Here is a 17063-nt window from a genome sequence, read left to right as displayed (position 1 = left end):
TAATTTCCAAAATTGGCTTCCAGGACTGCATGGCGAGGCACATGGCCTTCTTGGATATGGGAGCAACCACCACCGCCTAGGCAAAGCCTTTTAAGGAAAGCTAATATTTATTCCCTTAAATAACTCTAGGTTAACCAAAAATAACAATCGAATCACAAATTCGAAAAAGAAGAAAACACAAACTCGAAAAAACTATTTCGAAAACTCTAGAATCATATGTCTCTTGTGTTTGGTATTTCCATAAATAACTATACAAAAAAAAACTAGTATGATGCGGAAAACAATTACTAGTTATACCTTTCTTTGTAAGTAAAATAACCTCTTGATCTTCTACCGTATTCCTCTTCTAACCTCGGACGTTGTGTGGGCAACGATCTTCCGAGACGAGAACCACCAAGCACCTTCTTCTTCCTTCTAGGTTTCGGCCACCACAATTCTCCAAGAGAAGTAGAGGTCCGACCACCACCACCAAGCTCCAAGGGATGCAAGAAACAAAACCTCCTTTCTCTCCTTCTTCTCCTAGCTAGAACCGACCACCATCAAGAGCACCAAGAGGGGTTGCCACCGGCCACAAGAAGAAGAGAAGAGGGAGAAGCTAGGGTCGGCCACCAAGGAGGAAAAGAGAGGAGACGAATAATAGAGTCGTTAACCCATGAAGACACCTCTACCCCCTCTTTTATAATCCTTGGTCTTGGCAAATAAGGAAATTTAAATAAAAATTTCCTTAATTCTTTTGCCATAAAAAGAAAAAATTATTTAATTAAAAAAAATTCTCTTTTCAATTTACAATGGTCGACCACTTTAAAAACAAAACAAGGAGAGTTTTAATTAATTAAAACTTCCTAATTTGTCTATGAAAATTTATAAAAATTTCTTCAATAATTTTTCCCTTTATGGTGGTTTGTAAAAAGAAAATTTTATAAATTAAAATCTTTCTTTTAAACATGTGGATAAAAAGAAAGTTATCTCTAAAAATTAAAATATCTTTTAATCTATAAATAAGGAAAGATATCAAATCTTTTCTTAATCTTTTGTAGAAACTTATAAAAGAGAATATTTAATTTTAAACTCTCTTTTAAATCATGAACATGGTTAAAAAGGAAATGTTTTCTCAAAATTAAAATCTACCTTTCAATCTACAAATAAGGAAAGATTTCAAATCTTTTCTTAATCTTTTGTAGAAAGCTATAAGAGGAAAGATTTAAATTTTAAACTCTCTCTTTTAAAACCATGATATCCACATAAGAAATAATTTTAACAAAAATCCCCTTTTAATATGATGTGGCCGGCCACCTAAGCTTGGGCTCCAAGCTATTGGTCGGCCACCTTAAGGCTCAACCTTTAGGCTTGGCCGACCCTAAGCTTGAGCTTTAAGCTTGGCTTTAGTGGCCCCTATTGGTTGGGTAAGAAGGTGGGTATGTGGTGGGTATAAATCTCTATATACAAGAGGCTACGATAGGGACTGAGAGGAGGAATTGGTTTTGGTCTCCCGATGAAATTAAGCATCCCGTGTTCGCCCCGAATACATAACTTAATTTCATCAATAATAATTCATTCCACTAAAAAACTATTATTGAACTACCGCACCAATCCCAAATTACATTTTGGGCTCCTTCTTATTATGAGTGTGTTAGTCTCCATGTGTTTAAGATAATGAATGCCCACTAATTAAATGAGTTACTGACAACTCACTTAATTAATATCTTAGTCCAAGAGTAGTACCACTCAACCTTATCGTCATGTCGGACTAAGTCCACTTGCAGAGTTTAACATGATAATCCTTATGAGCTCCTCTTGGGGTCATTCTCAACCTAGATTACTAGGACACAGATTCCTTCTATAAGCAACAACACACACTATAAGTGATATCATTTCCCAACTTATCGAGCTTATTGATTTATCGAACTAAATCTCACCCATTGATAAATTAAAGAAATAAATATCAAATATATGTGCTTGTTATTATATTAGGATTAAGAGCACACACTTCCATAATAACTAAGGTCTAGTTCTTTTATCAAGTCAGTATAAAAAGAACTTACCTAAAATGGTCCTACTCAATACACTTAGAGTGTACTAGTGTAATTTATTAGTCAAGATAAACTAATACCTAATTACACTACGACTATTCCAATGGTTTGTTCCTTTCCATCTTAGTCGTGAGCAACTATTTATAATTTATAAAGAACTGATAACATGATCTTCTGTGTGACACACCATGTTATCTACAATATAAATTAATTGAACAACTATATTTATCATAAATGTAGATATTTGACCAATGTGATTCTTATTTCTATATAAATGTTTATACCAAAAGCTAGGCTTTTAGTATACACTCTAACATTATTCTAGTCTAAGGTTAAAACTGTTTTGAAATTATAAAAATAGGAAATTTTGAAAGCATTTTACTTAGAATTTGAAAATATGTTTTTTTGAACACGATTTTAAAATTCCTAATCTATTAGGCACATCCCTAATTTTCTACGTAGATTGCTAAATTCATTTTCAGGGAGGGGTTTAGTAAATATGTCAGCTAAATTAGACTTTGACTCAATGTACTTGAGTTCAATGTCTCCTTTAGTGACATGATCCCTGATAAAGTGATGTATAATTTCAATGTGTTTGGTTCTGGAATGATGCACTAGATTTTCTGTTAAATTAATTGAACTAATATTGTCAATTAATACTTTTATATTTGTAAGGTTTAAGTTGAAATCTTTTAAAGTGTGCATCATCCATAATAGTTGTGCAACGCATTATCCTATGGCTATATATTCTGATTCAGTTGTAGATAGAGCAACACAGTGTTGCTTTCTACTGAACCAGCACACAAGTGATGGACCTAGTAGTTGACAATCACCACTTGTGCTTTTGCGGTCTAATTTACATCCAGCATAGTCTGAGTCAAAATTCCCTATTAATTCGAAATTATTAGTTCTATGATACCAAATACCTACATTTGTTGTTCCTTTAAGGTATATAAAGATTCTTTTGACTTGAGTCAAATGTGATTCTTTAGCACAGTTTTGGTATCTAGCACACATACTAACTGCAAATAAGATATCGGGTCGATTTGTAATTAAGTACAGTAGGCTACCTATGACACTTCTATAGTGTTTTAAGTCAACTGATTTTCCATTTGCATCTTCATCTAGGATTGTGTTTACTGTCATAGGTGTTTTTATTTCTTTAGTGTTTTCCATTCCAAATTTTTTAAGTAATTCTTTAGTGTATTTTTTTTGATAAATATAATTACCTTCATTTGTTTGTTTGATTTGTAATCCTAAAAAGTAAGTTAATTTGCCAACTAGACTCATTTCAAATTCTTGTTCCATTAAGTTTGTGAATTCTTCTAAAAATTCTAAATTAGTTGATCTAAAGATTATATCATCTACATAAATTTGGGCTATAAATATGTCCTCTTTTATTAATTTAACGAATAGGGTCGGGTCAATTTGACCCTGGTTAAATCCTTTGGATATGAGGTAAGAGGTTAACCTTTCATACCATGCTCTAAGTGCTTATTTAAGTCCATATAAGGTTTTCTTTAATTTAAATACATACTCAGGGTGTTCTATACTTTCAAACCCAGGTGGTTGTCCTACATAGACTTCTTATTTTATTAATTCATTTAGAAATGTTGACTTGACGTCCATTTGGTATAGTTTAAACCCTTTATGGGTTGCATAGCTGAGTAACATTTTGATGGACTCTAGTCTAACTACTAGGGCATAGGCTTCATCATAGTCAAGTCCTTTAACTTGACTAAACCCCTTGGCGACAAGCCTAGCCTCATTTCTAGTGATTTCCCCAGTTTCACTTAGTTTATTTCTAAATACTCATTTTGTCTCTATTACCTTCTTGTTTTTTGGTGGTGGTACTAAGTCTTAGACTTCATTCCGCTCAAATTGAGCTAGTTCCTCCTGCATAGCTATGATCCAGTCTGGATCAAGTAAGGATTCAGCTATGTTTTAGGTTCGATTTTTAAAATTAAAGATATTTGACTTAGGTTCCTAAAGGATGACCTAGTTTAACCCTTAGATTTAGATCACCAATTATCTAGTCAGTTGGGTGATTTGGGTTGACTCTAATAGTTCTAGGAGGTTGACTTTCTTGAGGTTCTTCTTCCTCTTCGTGATTTAGGAATTGATTGGTTCTTTCAGAATTATTATTTTCTTGAACAAATTCAATTGGTTGGAGTTGGGTTTGTTCTTGGTTTAGTTTAGATTCTTCAAATTTTACGTTAGTGGTTTCTTCAATTCTTAAGGTAACCTTATTATAAACTCTGTAACCTCTACTATTTAAGGAGTATCCTACAAAAATTCCATTCTCTACTTTAGATGTGAATTTTCCTAAGTGTTCTCTTGTGTTTAAGATGAAGACTGGGCACCCAAATACTTTGAAGTATTTTATATTGGGTTGTTTATTATAATAAAGTTCGAAACAGGTTTTATTATGTGTTTTATTTAATATTGTTCTATTTTGCACATAGCAGGCTGTGCTCACAGCTTTTGCCCAGAAATATTTGGGAAGATTATATTCATTTAACATAGTTCTAGAAGTTTCAAGTAAAGTTCTATTTTTTTCTTTCTACAATCCCATTTTGTTGAGGGGTTTTAGGGTATGAAAATTCGTGATAATAACCATTTTTAAGACATAATTTATTGAAGTTATGATTTTTAAATTCTCCCCCATTATCACTTCTAATTCTTTTAATTTTAAGATCTTTTTCGTTTTCAACTTGTTTACAAAAGTTTGTAAAAATTTTAAAGGTTTCATCCTTATTTTTTAATAACTTCACCCAAGTGAACCTAGAGTAGTCATCTATTATTACTAGACAATATAAACTACCGTTTATAGACTTGACTTCGTGGGAGTCAAACAGGTCTAGATGTAAAAGTTCAAGTATTGAATTAGTCTGAAATTGGTTAATTGGTTTATGGGTATATTTTGTTTATTTGCCTTGTTGACAATCATTGCATATGGTTGAATGAATATAATTGGATTATAAGTCTAAGTTAGGTAATTTTGATAAGCCTCTAACTAATCCATTTAAGTAATTTTGAATATAAGTAAATCCATTTAAGCCTCTAACATATGATTTGATAAGCCTCTAACTAATCCATTTAATTTACTTATATTTCTGAAATTGGTGTGTGACATTCTTCTATGCCATAACCATGTTTCATCTTTTTGTGTTAAATAACACTTAAGTGAAGAAGTGGTTAGGTTAATTGCATAGATGTTGTCTTTTCTAAACTCTTTTAGACTTATTTTAAGGTTATCTAGGTGCTTGATTAGACATTCTGAAGATAGAAACCTAATCTTATACCTAGTGTCACACAATTGACTGATACTTAGAAGATTATACTTGAAATTTTTGACAAGTAAGACATTTGTAATAATGAAGTCAGATTTTAGCTTAATGTTGCCTATACCAATTACCTTGAGTTTACCATTGTTTCCAAAGACAACTGTCCCTAAGCTTTTGTAAGTAAGTTGGATGAATTTGGTGTGATCTCCAGTCATATGTTTGGAACAACCACTATCCAAGATCCACTTGGTTTCCTACAATAGGTAGGAACTAGAATTAAGTTCAAGTTGAGAAAATCTTGAGGTTAGTTTTAACATAATACTTAAGTTAAAAAAAAAAGTCAATTATTTTTTTTTAAAAATAGTTTTTAAAATAATTTTTAAAAGAGTTTTTAAAATATTTTTTTTTAAAAAAATTTTAAAAGAGTTTTTAAAATAATTTTTAAAAGAGTTTTTTTAATAATCTAAAAGAATTAATTTAATTCTAATTTTAATTGAGTCCTTAGTCATCTCACCCGATCTATGTTTTCAATCAGAGAATCTTATAATTTTGTGAGATGAATTAGGTACAATTTTAGGGTTTGGTTTAACTTTGTGTTAGATTCAGGTTTAGCTTTGGGCTCAACAAATAGGCATTCTTTGGATAAACTTCTGGGTTATAGCGAGTCACTTGGACATCATTAAAGTAACTATGCCTTCGAGGTTTTCCAAATAGCCCTATTCACTGAACTTAATACAAAACCTTGGTCTAACTGGTTAGGATCCATAGAGGGTAGCTTCGGTCAGTTCCATTTAGTCAAATGCACCAAGTCAAAGCCATATCTTCCTAGACATGCATAGACTGAGTTCCCCTAACGTACTATCATCCAAAATTTCGCCAGTACCATGGGTCGAGTTTAAGTTGGTCCCTTTCTAGTTAGTCCTTATTACCCTGCGGGGTGGGTTGGTTGGGTTACCCTGTCGGGTAGGTTAGTTTTGGAGGTGCCAGCTATTTTGGAGCCTCCCTTGAATCATTGGCCTTTAATTTCTGGTTCTTAGTTTATGTCTGTTCTTTTTGTAGTTGTAATTTACTTGATGATATTCTAAGTCTTGGTATGACTTAAAATATTTAGATTTTGAATTTGTTGGTATAGGTTTGAATTTTAATTTTTGATTTGGTTTTATGTAATGTATTTTTTCTTTGGCTATGTAGTATTGGTTAAGTCCTACTTGCGTGGTTAAACACGCTTTTGGAACCCAAGCTTTACTTATTGGTTTATGTTGGGTTATTAATGATTTAAATGTTTTACTTGAACTTGACTTATAGCCAAGTCCGGTTTTGTTGTAAATTGTTTTTTCATTATTTAAGATTAAATCTAAATTTTTAAATCTTGTTGTAAATTTTTCTAACATTTCTTTTAATTTATTAATTTCTATTTTTAGTGATAAATTCTCCTCCTCAAGTGTTAAATCTCAAGTTGGATTATTTTTTGTAATTTGTTCCTTGAGGTTTTGGTTTTCCTCAAGGAGTAATTTGTTTTCATCTTCTAATTTAACTAATTTCCTATTTAAACAAGAAATAATTTTAAAGAACTTTCTATTTAAATTTGGGTATACCTCTTCGGGACCTTCGGAAATAAGTACAAACTCGTGGCTCGATTCGGGTTCGGACCCGTCTTCCGATTCGTCTTCCGACTCTGCTTCGCGGGCTGTCAGCGCGAGGTGACTCTGGTGCTTCTGATCTTCGACCTTCGATTCATCCGAGGAAGAGTCGCCCCACGTCGCTTTGAGGGCCTTCCTTTTGGTCGTCTTCGGTTTGTCGATCTTCAATCTCGGACACTCGTTCTTGTAGTGGCCCTTCTTGTTGCACCCGAAGCACGTCACATTTCTTGGTTTGGTTGGAGAGTTGATCTTCTGCAGGTCCTTCTTGCTGAAGCTCTTCTTTCTCCTAGTGAATATTTTCCTTACCAGGTTCACTAGGTACTCTTCGTCTTCAGAATCCTGGTCAGAATTTTCTTCAGGTTCAGGCTTGTTCTTCTTTTCTTTGGAGGAACCTGCAAACAAAGCAATATCTTTCTCGGTCCTGACGTTAGTCTGCTCGTGTAATTCTAATTCGCAAAACAGTTCGTCTAATTTTAATTTAGATAGATTTTTTGAAATTTTGTAGGCATCCACGATAGATGCCCACAAATTATTACGTGGAAATGCGTTTAACGCGTACCTTATCAGATCTCTGTTTTCCATCTGGTGGCCTATCGCGTGGAGCCCGTTAAGGATGTCCTTGATCCTCGCGTGAAGCTGACTCGTCGTTTCTCCTTCCTGCATTTTTATATTAAATATTCTATTTAATAACAAATCGCGTTTCGTTACCTTAGCGTCGCTGGTTCCTTCGTGCAACTCGATCAACTTGTCCCAAAGTTTTTTCGTGTTCTGGTGCGGTCCTACCCGGTTCAGCTCTTCCCTTGTCAGTTCGCATTGTAGCGTGTTGATTGCCTTGTTCTCCGTCGATGCTTTCTTCTTTATGTCCGAAGTCCACTGTTCCAGATCAAGTAGATTTCCGGAGTTGTCAATTGGTGCTCTGTAGGCTTTTGTGACACTGAGACATTGGTCGAAGTCCGTCTTCAGGTAGACTTCCATCCTTTTCTTCCAGTACGAAAAATCATCCCCGTTGAATAGGGGAGGACGTACCGTGCTGAAGCCTTCAATCTGAGACATGTTGACCCTGCACACAATAAAGCAACGACAAACAAAGTCCCAAGACTTGGTCTTGGATTAGTAGTGTGGGAAGAATTAAGAATAATAAAAAGAGCTAAATTGGTGTTGCACCAAATTAGATTTAATTGCAACGGAAATTATTTCTAAAAAGGTAATAATACCAGTTTGGAATTATGCGAAAAATTGAAAGTCGAAAACAAATAAAAGGAAAGTTTCACCCCCTTGTCTGATTGGCGGTTGCACCAAATCAGAGCGGTACCTGCTCTGATACCACTTATTGGATCGTGATCGTTTAATAAAGGGGGGGGGTGAATATTGATTTAAAATTTATCGAAAAGAGTTAAGCACAGCGGAAAAAGAAATGAGGCAAAGACGACACAGAGATTTACTTGGGTCGGAGCCTTTGGCGACTCCTACTCCAAAGCCCGCACACAAGGGTGCTTTCGGTGGATAATTACTAATAATTTGAATAGTAATTACAGAATTGAGGTACAAGAATTAATTAGTAAAATAAAAACCGACAATTAGAAAAGGAAAAAACAAACTAGAACTTTGTCGGAGAGCTTTCGCAGCATCGCAGGAGCACCAGAGATCGAACTGAGAGTTGATGTTCTGACTCCAGCCTTGACCCTCCTTATATATGAGGTTTGGGGCGCCTGGAACCTTCAGGGCGCCCTGGTTGTGACGTAGCCGAGCCAACCAGCGAACTCCACGTGGCACAACGATGTTGGGGATAGAATTTGCCTCCGGACGCCCGGACCTCCAGGCGCCCTGGTACCTCCCGGGCGCCCGGACCCTGTTTTCCAGCGGTTCCCTATCTGTAAGAAAACGTTAGTCCGAGACAAATATATAGCTTGTAAAATAGAGTGTTAGCACAGTTTATCATTAAATAAAATTGATCCTGTCTGAAAGCTGAATCAACGGACGCTGAGCACGTGGCGCTATCCGAGTCGTTGATGTAGATCTCAGTCGGGTTGCACGAACTTCCGGCGAACCTACACAGAAGTCGGGCCGGGAAGAGGTTCCCGGCGGCGACCCTCCGACGCTCAAGTCAGGCAAGCAAGCAACAAAGCAGTGGCTCCAGAAATCGTAGAATGCGTACCTCCGGCGAAGGATGAGGGCCTTTATATAGGGCTGGGGGGAAGCGGGTGCACACATACCGAGGTGTACACGTATCCTCAGCCCATACCCCAGTAAGGGTCTGTCAATGAGCTTACCTGACCCCATATTGCTACAGTCCAAGCACGTCTTCGATGGGACAGCTAAACCCCCTGTCGTAAGATTTGGAGTATGGCCTAAACGTAGAACATGCCCGCTGTCAGAGAAAGACGTCCCTTGTCTTTTTCCCTTTGTTCCCGGCGGATCGATTGGAGTGTGTTGCGAAGGAAGGAATGCCCCAATCGATTGGTCGATCGATTGGGACCTTAATTCATGAGCATAGAGGCCTTCCCAATCGATCGAGCGATTGATTGGGAGTTACCGATCGATCAGCCGATCGATTGGGTAGGGGAGTTCTCGCGCGATCGCGAGAACACAGAAAGCTTCTAAATCGATCCACCGATCGATTCAGATGCTCCCAATCGATTGGTGGATCAATTGGGATTTGACCGTGGGGCAGGATGCAGGTGATGGACGATTGCGATGGAGTGGTGCTGACGTGGCAATCGATTGGGGATGGATTGGATCGATTGGAGCACTGTTTAAAGCCTTGGCAGAGCGTTTTCTCCGCAGAACTTTGCTTTCTTCTCCTGCGGTTTTCAGCAATTTTCACCAGCGATCTCCTCCGAGATTCTTGCCAATTCTTGAGGTTTTTGGAGTGCATCTCCAAAATTCAAGAGGTAACAACAAGAAGCAATAAGTAAGCAAGAAGAAGAGTATATTTCAGTTGTATTCTTGTATTCTCTTCTTGTGTGAGTGTTGTAGTGTTGTGTGTGTTTGTACGAGCCTTCTTCGCCTCCGGTTGCGATCGAGAAGGAGTATTTCATAGTGGAGGAGTGAGTCGGTGTGTGGATCCTTGGATTAGTCACCTCTTCTTGAGGTGGATACCAAGTAAACCCTAGGTGTTAGCGTTTTGGTTTGTTGTGTCTTTCTTTCCGCTGCATATCATCAAGACGACGCAACCAACGAGCGTGCGACGAGATTCTATTCACTCCCCTCTAGCGGGCCCATCAGTCCCTATAGGAAGTCCAAGTGAGCTATAGAGGATTGGATACTTGGCACGAGACGGTAAGTCCAAGTGGGTTATGTTGGAGTGTATACTGAAAGCCTAAGCTTTGTAAACATTCATTATGAATAAAGAATCACATTTGGTCAAATTTTCTACATTTAGTTGTAGTTGTTCAATTAATTTATATTGTAGATAATATAGTATATGGTGTCACATACAGAAGATGATATTATCAGTACCTTATAAATTATAAACAGTAGTTCACGACCAAAATGGAAAGGAACAAACCATTAGAAGGTCGTAGTGTAATTAGGTATCAGTTTATCTTGACTGTATAATTACACTAGTACACTCAGAGTGTATTGAGTAGGACCATTTGAGGTCGTTTCTTTTATACTGACTTTATAAAGAAACAAAGACCTCGGTTATTATGGAAGTGTGTGCTCTTAATCCTAATATAATAACAAGCACATATATTTGATATTTATTTCTTTAATTTATCAATGGGTGAGATTTAGTTCGATAAATCAATAAGCCCGATAAATTGGGAAATAATATCACTTATAGTGTGTGTTGTTGATTATAGAAGGAAACTGTGTCCTAGAGATACTAGGTTGATAATGTCCTCAAGAGGAGCTCATAAGGATTGTCATGTTAAACCCTGCATGGGGACTTAGATGACGATAAGGTTGAGTGGTACTACTCTTGGACTAAGATATTAATTAAATGAGTTGTCAGTAACTCACTTAATTAGTGGACATTCGATATCTTAAACACAGGGAGACTAACACACTCATAATAAGAAGGAGCCCAAAAATGTAATTTGGGATTGGTGCGGTAGTTCAATAATAGTTCTCTAGTGGAATGAATTATTATTGATAAAATTAAGTTGTGTGTTCGGGGCGAACACGGGATGCTTAATTTTATCGGGAGACCAAAACCAATTCCTCCTCTCGGTCCCTATCGTAGCCTCTTATTTATAGAGTTCTATACCCACCTATACCCACCTTCTATACCCACCAATTGGGGGCCGGCCAAGCTAGCTTGGGAACCAAGCTAGGGCCGGCCTAGGTATAAAATTGGGTGGCCGGCCCTAGCTTGAACCCAAGCTAGTAGGGTCGGCCAAATTAAATTAAAAAGAAATTTAATTTTAATTTTTATTATTATGTGGAAGATATAATTTAAAGAGAATTAAAATTAAAATATCTCTCTTGTAAAAGATCTAAGATTAAAGAAAGAGATTAGATCTCTTTCCTTATTTGTAGATTGGAGAGATGTTTTATTTTCTCTTTAAAAATTATTCACATGTTGATAAAATTAAAATTATAGAAATTTCCTTTTATCAACCATGAAGAGATTTTAAAGAGAAATTTTATTTTTTAAAATTTCCGGAAACAAATTAGGAAGTTTTAATTGTTGATTAAAACTTGTCTAATTTTTTCCTTCATTGATGTGGCCGGCCATTGATTTTAATTTGGGAAATTTTATTTTATTTTTCTCAATAAAATCATGTCAAGGAAATTGAGGAAATTTTATTGTAATTAAATTTCCTAATTTGCCTAGGCCAAGGAATATAAAAGAAGGGGTGAGGGTGCCTTCATGAGGGACAACATCTATTATTCCTCTCCCTCTTTTGTTCCTTGGTGTGGCCGGCCATCCTCTCCCTCTCTTCCTCTTGTGGTGGCCGAACCCTTTTCTTCCATTGGAGCACTTGTGGTGGCCGGATACTACTCGGAGAAGAAGAAGAAGAAGGAGAGAAAGCTAGCATCTCTTGGAGCTTGGTTAGTATTTTGGTTTTCCTCCTTGGGGAAGTTTTTCCTTTGTGGCCGAACCTTGCTTGGAGGAGAAGAAGGTGGTTGGTGGTTTCTCATCTCGGAAGATCGTTGCCCACACAACGTTCGAGGTTAGAAGAGGAATACGGTAGAAGATCAAGAGGTTTTTTCTACAAGGTATAACTAGTAATTTTTCTTTCCGCATCATGCTAGTTATTTATGGAAATAATACCAAATACAAGAGGCTTACGTTCTAGAATTTCGAATATGTTTTTTTCGATATTGTGTTCTTTTGTTTTTTCTTTTCCTTGTTATTTGATTGTTCTCTTTAGTTAACCTAAAGTTATTTTAGGAAATTAAATATTAGCTTTCTATAAAAGGTTTTGTCTAGTCGGTGGTGGTTGCTCCCATATCCAAGAAGGCCATGTGCCTCTCCACGTCAGTACTGGGAACCGATTATGGAAATTAATATTTAATGGAATTAATAACTTAAGGTGACTTGGGTCGAACGTGTTAAGTTCCGCAGGAGATCCAAGTCAAAATCTAAAAGAACAAATAGATTAAGTTTTAAATCAAACGTGTTAAGTTCCGCAGGCGATCCAAAATTTAATTTAAAAGAACACATGGTAGCTAGGAAAAAGGTTCAGACCTTTGTACAAAATTTTTGTACAATGGAACCTATAGGTTTTCCGAGTAGCAACCAACAGGTTAAGGTTGACCGATCACTTGGCATAAGGAGAAAAGTTCATGTCGGTCAAAAGATTGACCGAACACTTGGTGGAGAAGTCTCAACATGTCAAGGTTGACTGGATGCTAGGCATGAGAAATTTCAACATGTCACGGTTGATCGGATGTTGGATTTGAGAATCATTGAGCTTGAGTTAAGCAAGTCAAGGGTGATCAATCGATCAACCAATTGACTAGGAGAGTGTTGAGATAAACAACAGCCCAATCGATCGGTCGATCGATTGGGAGCCTTTATCGCGAGCACAAAATGCAGCCCAATCAATCGATTGATGGCTGGAATTCTCGTGCGACGCGAGAAAGGCTAAATCGATCGAGTGATCGATTCAGGCCGTTTCCAACAGAGCACAAAGGCACTCTGAATCAATCAACCGATCGATTTAAGCCTCCTCAATCCAATGACCAATCGATTGGGATATGCCCATTGCGAATGAAACACACAGTAAAAAAGGCGCGGCGAGCTTTCTTCCTTAGCGATTCTCCACTTCCTCTTCTTACGATTCTCTCAAGTGATCTCGCCAGTTCTTGAAATTTCTTGGAGCAAAGTGTTGCTACACTTCTAAGGTCAAGAGGCGTTCCATACAGGAAGAAGAAGCCAGCTAGGGGTTTCATTTGTGTACATCTTATAAGATTTTCTTTGTATTCGTTTTTTTCTTTTCTTCGTGTTGTATTGAGAGGTTGTACAAGGTTTCTCCGCTTTTGATAGTTACCGTGAAAGAGTATTTTTCATAGTGGAGAGCGTGTTGTGTGTGGATCCTTGGATTAGTCATCTTTTCTTGAGATGGATACCAAGTAAATCCTTGTGTTAGCATTGTGAGTCTTGTTTCAAGTTTTTTCCGCTATAAATCAATAATACCGAAGTAAGCAAACTAAGTACGATGAACTATTCATCCTCCTCTAACTACAAATCAACTCTAACAAAATGTACTAAACTCAAATTAAACTTCAAATAATGATTTTTAATATTTAACTCATTTTAAGTTCTGATTCAACTCAGACTTAATTACTATACTAAATATGTTAGAATATTTTAGCCAGTCTATTCTCACGCACAACGTTGACCGATGCTTTACACGTAACGTTATGGGTTGCTGCCACGTAGGATTACGTGTACGACATGCTCGTATATTTGCGCGAGCGGATCGCACGAGCATCTCACGTGACCAATAATCTGGCATATATATTCAATGAGAAATGATATGCAGCTCGAAACTGCATCTCGAATTTGCGCCGCGAACGATGTGGCATCCTGCGTGGACAGTGGCGGGTCAAAGTCAACATTTGGTTTTTTTTTCTCTCCCCGCTCGTTCTTTGGTTTTTTTTTTCACGCCCCGCTCGTTTCTTTTCTCGCCCGGCTCGCGCTTTCTCTCCCCCTCCTGCCCTAATTGGTTTTCTCCTCTCCCCGCTCCCTGCCGTCGCTCTTTCCCTCCGCTCGCTGCTCTCGGCCCTCCTGCCCTAGCATTTTCTCTCCGCCTCCTTGCCGTCGCTCTTTCCCTCCGCTCTCTGCTCTCGGCGCAAAGCCTCTTGCCGTCGCATTTCCTCTCCGGCTCCGTGCCCTAAATCTCTCGGCGCTCGGCGGAAAACTCTCCCCTGCCCTAAATCTGCCCTGAATCAGGTATGAGGTGTTTTCCTTAGCTGATTTTTGTCCAAATCGACTCGATTTTCTACTATTCGGACCTTCCTGCTGTTTAGCTGCTCGGCTCTCCTTGTGTGTGTGTGTTTTTTTTTTGTTGTTGTATGTCATTGCAGAGCTATGCTGACATTAGGGATTGTTCTATACATTCAAAATTCATTGTGATGAAGATTCTTGCTTTGTACGTTAATTTGTTTGCCTGTGTATCATGGAGATAACCAGCCATTAGTTTTTCCTTGTGTGACAATAACATTAGTGCTTCCTAAGCTCATAAGCTATCTGCCGTGATATGACTATTACAATGGATCCGGTTGATATTTGCTATTTGGATTTTGGTTTTTGTTTTAGAGTTTTGTGTGTTTGGTTTATTAATTTTTTAAAATAAAACATGATATCATCACAGCTCTGTGCTGACAAACATCTCTTATAACTTTTGTGTTTGGATGTATATTCTTCTTTCTTTTATGGAATTCCTTACTTTTCATTTGGATACTTAACTTTTTGGATCTGTTTTCTATTTTTTAAACAAATAAATGTAGTTGAATACTTACCTGCCTTCCATTTTTGAATAAATGTAGGCGAAAAATAATCATGGATCAAGGAAAAAGTGATTCAAATGAGGTAAACAATAACAACGACCATGTGAGCACAGATCTATCTCCATCTAGTTTAAATGAAGTCATGATTCCTAAGATTGGCATGACTTTTATATCTGAAGATGAAGTTCGTAATTTTTATAAATTATATGCTCAGAATGTTGGTTTTAGTATTTCCAAATTAGGTGGTAAAAAGGGAGATGATGGAAAGAAAAAATATTTTTGTTTTGGATGTGCCAAAAGTGGTAAAACAGTATCTCAAGCCAAAAAAGCTTTGTACCCTAGACCTTCTATTAAGACAAATTGCAAAGCTAAGATTAATGTTGTTATTCGGAATGATGATAACTTTGTGATAAATAGTGTATCTCTTGAACATAATCACGTCTTGAGCCCGGGAAAGTCACGGCATTTTAGATGTAATAAATTATTGGATTCAACTACAAAGAGGAAACTTGAATTAAATGATCAAGCAGGAATTACTTTAAGTAAAAGTTTTCATTCATTGGTAGTTGAGGCTGGAAGCTATGAGAATTTGACATTTGATGAGAGAAAGTGTAGGAATTATATTTCAGAAGCTAGAAGGTTGAGGTTAGGGGATGGAGATGCTGAAGCCTTGAGTAATTATTTTTGTCGCATGCAAAGTCGGAACTCTAACTTCTTTTATGTGCTTGATTTAGATGAAGAGTCTCGAATAAGAAATGTTTTTTGGGCAGATGCAAGATGTAGGGCTGCATATCATTATTTTTCTGATGTTGTGACTTTTGATACAACTTATTTGACTAATAGTTATGATATGCCATTTGCTCCTTTTGTTGGGGTGAATCATCATGGTCAATCCATTTTGCTTGGATGTGGATAATTATCAAGTGAAGATTCAGAAACATTCATATGGTTGTTCAAATCTTGGCTGACATGTATGCTTGGGCGTGCTCCAAAGGCCATAATCACAGATCAGTGTCGTGCCATGACAATTGCTATTGAAAAGATATTTTCGGATTCTCATCATCGTTTGTGTCTTTGGCATATAATGAAAAAATTACCAGCAAAATTAGGTGGGCATGCTCAATATAAGCTGATAAAGAAACAATTGAAAAATATTGTTTACAACTCACTTAGTATTGATGAATGTGATGAGAATTGGATGAAAATGATTGAGATTTTTAATTTCGAGAACAATGACTGGTTGAAATCTTTGTATGAACAGCGGAATAGATGGATACCTGTGTATGTCAAAGATAAGTTTTGGGCAGGTATGTCCACATCCCAAAGGAGTGAAAGTATGAATGCTTTTTTTGATGAATATGTTCATTCAAAAACTTCTTTGAAGCAATTTGTTGAACAGTTTGATAATGCTCTGAAGAAGAAGATTGAAAAAGAAAAAAATTTGGATTTTGGTTCTTTTAATTCTATGATACCAGTAATTTCTGGTTATCCTATTGAAAGACAATTTCAAAGTTTCTACACTAACAACTTATTTAAGTTGTTCCATGATGAGATAAGAGGGTTGATGTTTTGCAATACCTCACTAGTGAGGCAAGAAGGGGTTGCTTTTATATTTGAAGTGGTAGAAACATTGTTGGGAAAAAATGGAGACCCTATAAGAGATGCTTCCTTCAAGGTAGATTATACTGAGTTAGATTGTCAAGTTAAGTGTCTATGCCATCTTTTTGAGTTTCGGGGAATTTTATGTAGGCATGTGATCTCTGTGTTGATACGAATGAAGGTGATTGAGGTTCCTATGAATTATATTATTGATCGATGGCGCAAAGATATTAAGCGTGGTTATCAAAGTGTCACTAACATTTATGATGAATATGTTTGTGATGGAGAAAGACATCGGTATAATATTCTCACTCCATTGATACAAGAGGTTCAACATCTTAGGGCAAATAATGACGACGGTTGTTATGTTTTGGTGGAAATCTTGAAAGATGCGAAGGAAAAATTGATTGCTATTCAAATAGATCATTCAAGAGCGGACCATTTCAAAGAAGCATCTACATCGAGTTCAAAAACAATACACTCTCCATTAAAAGTAAGATCTCGAGGTCGTCCACCCACAAAGAGGAAACAATCTAAGATTGAACAAATTATGAAGAAATCAGTTGCAAAGGCCAGAAGAAAGGTATGATTTATTATGT

The 17063-nt window shown here is 36.8% G+C and overlaps 1 pseudogene; it reads left to right on the top strand.

Moving 5' to 3' along the window:
- The first annotated feature begins 15025 nt into the window (after window positions 1-15025).
- LOC122011004 lies at window positions 15026-16784 on the top strand (annotated as a pseudogene).
- Window positions 16785-17063: the final 279 nt, after the last annotated feature.

Source organism: Zingiber officinale, chromosome 8A (genome assembly GCF_018446385.1).
Source record: "Zingiber officinale cultivar Zhangliang chromosome 8A, Zo_v1.1, whole genome shotgun sequence".
NCBI classification, from domain to species: domain Eukaryota; kingdom Viridiplantae; phylum Streptophyta; class Magnoliopsida; order Zingiberales; family Zingiberaceae; genus Zingiber; species Zingiber officinale.
Note: the sequence above shows the minus strand (reverse complement) of the source record. Positions and strands in the feature narration are given on the sequence as shown.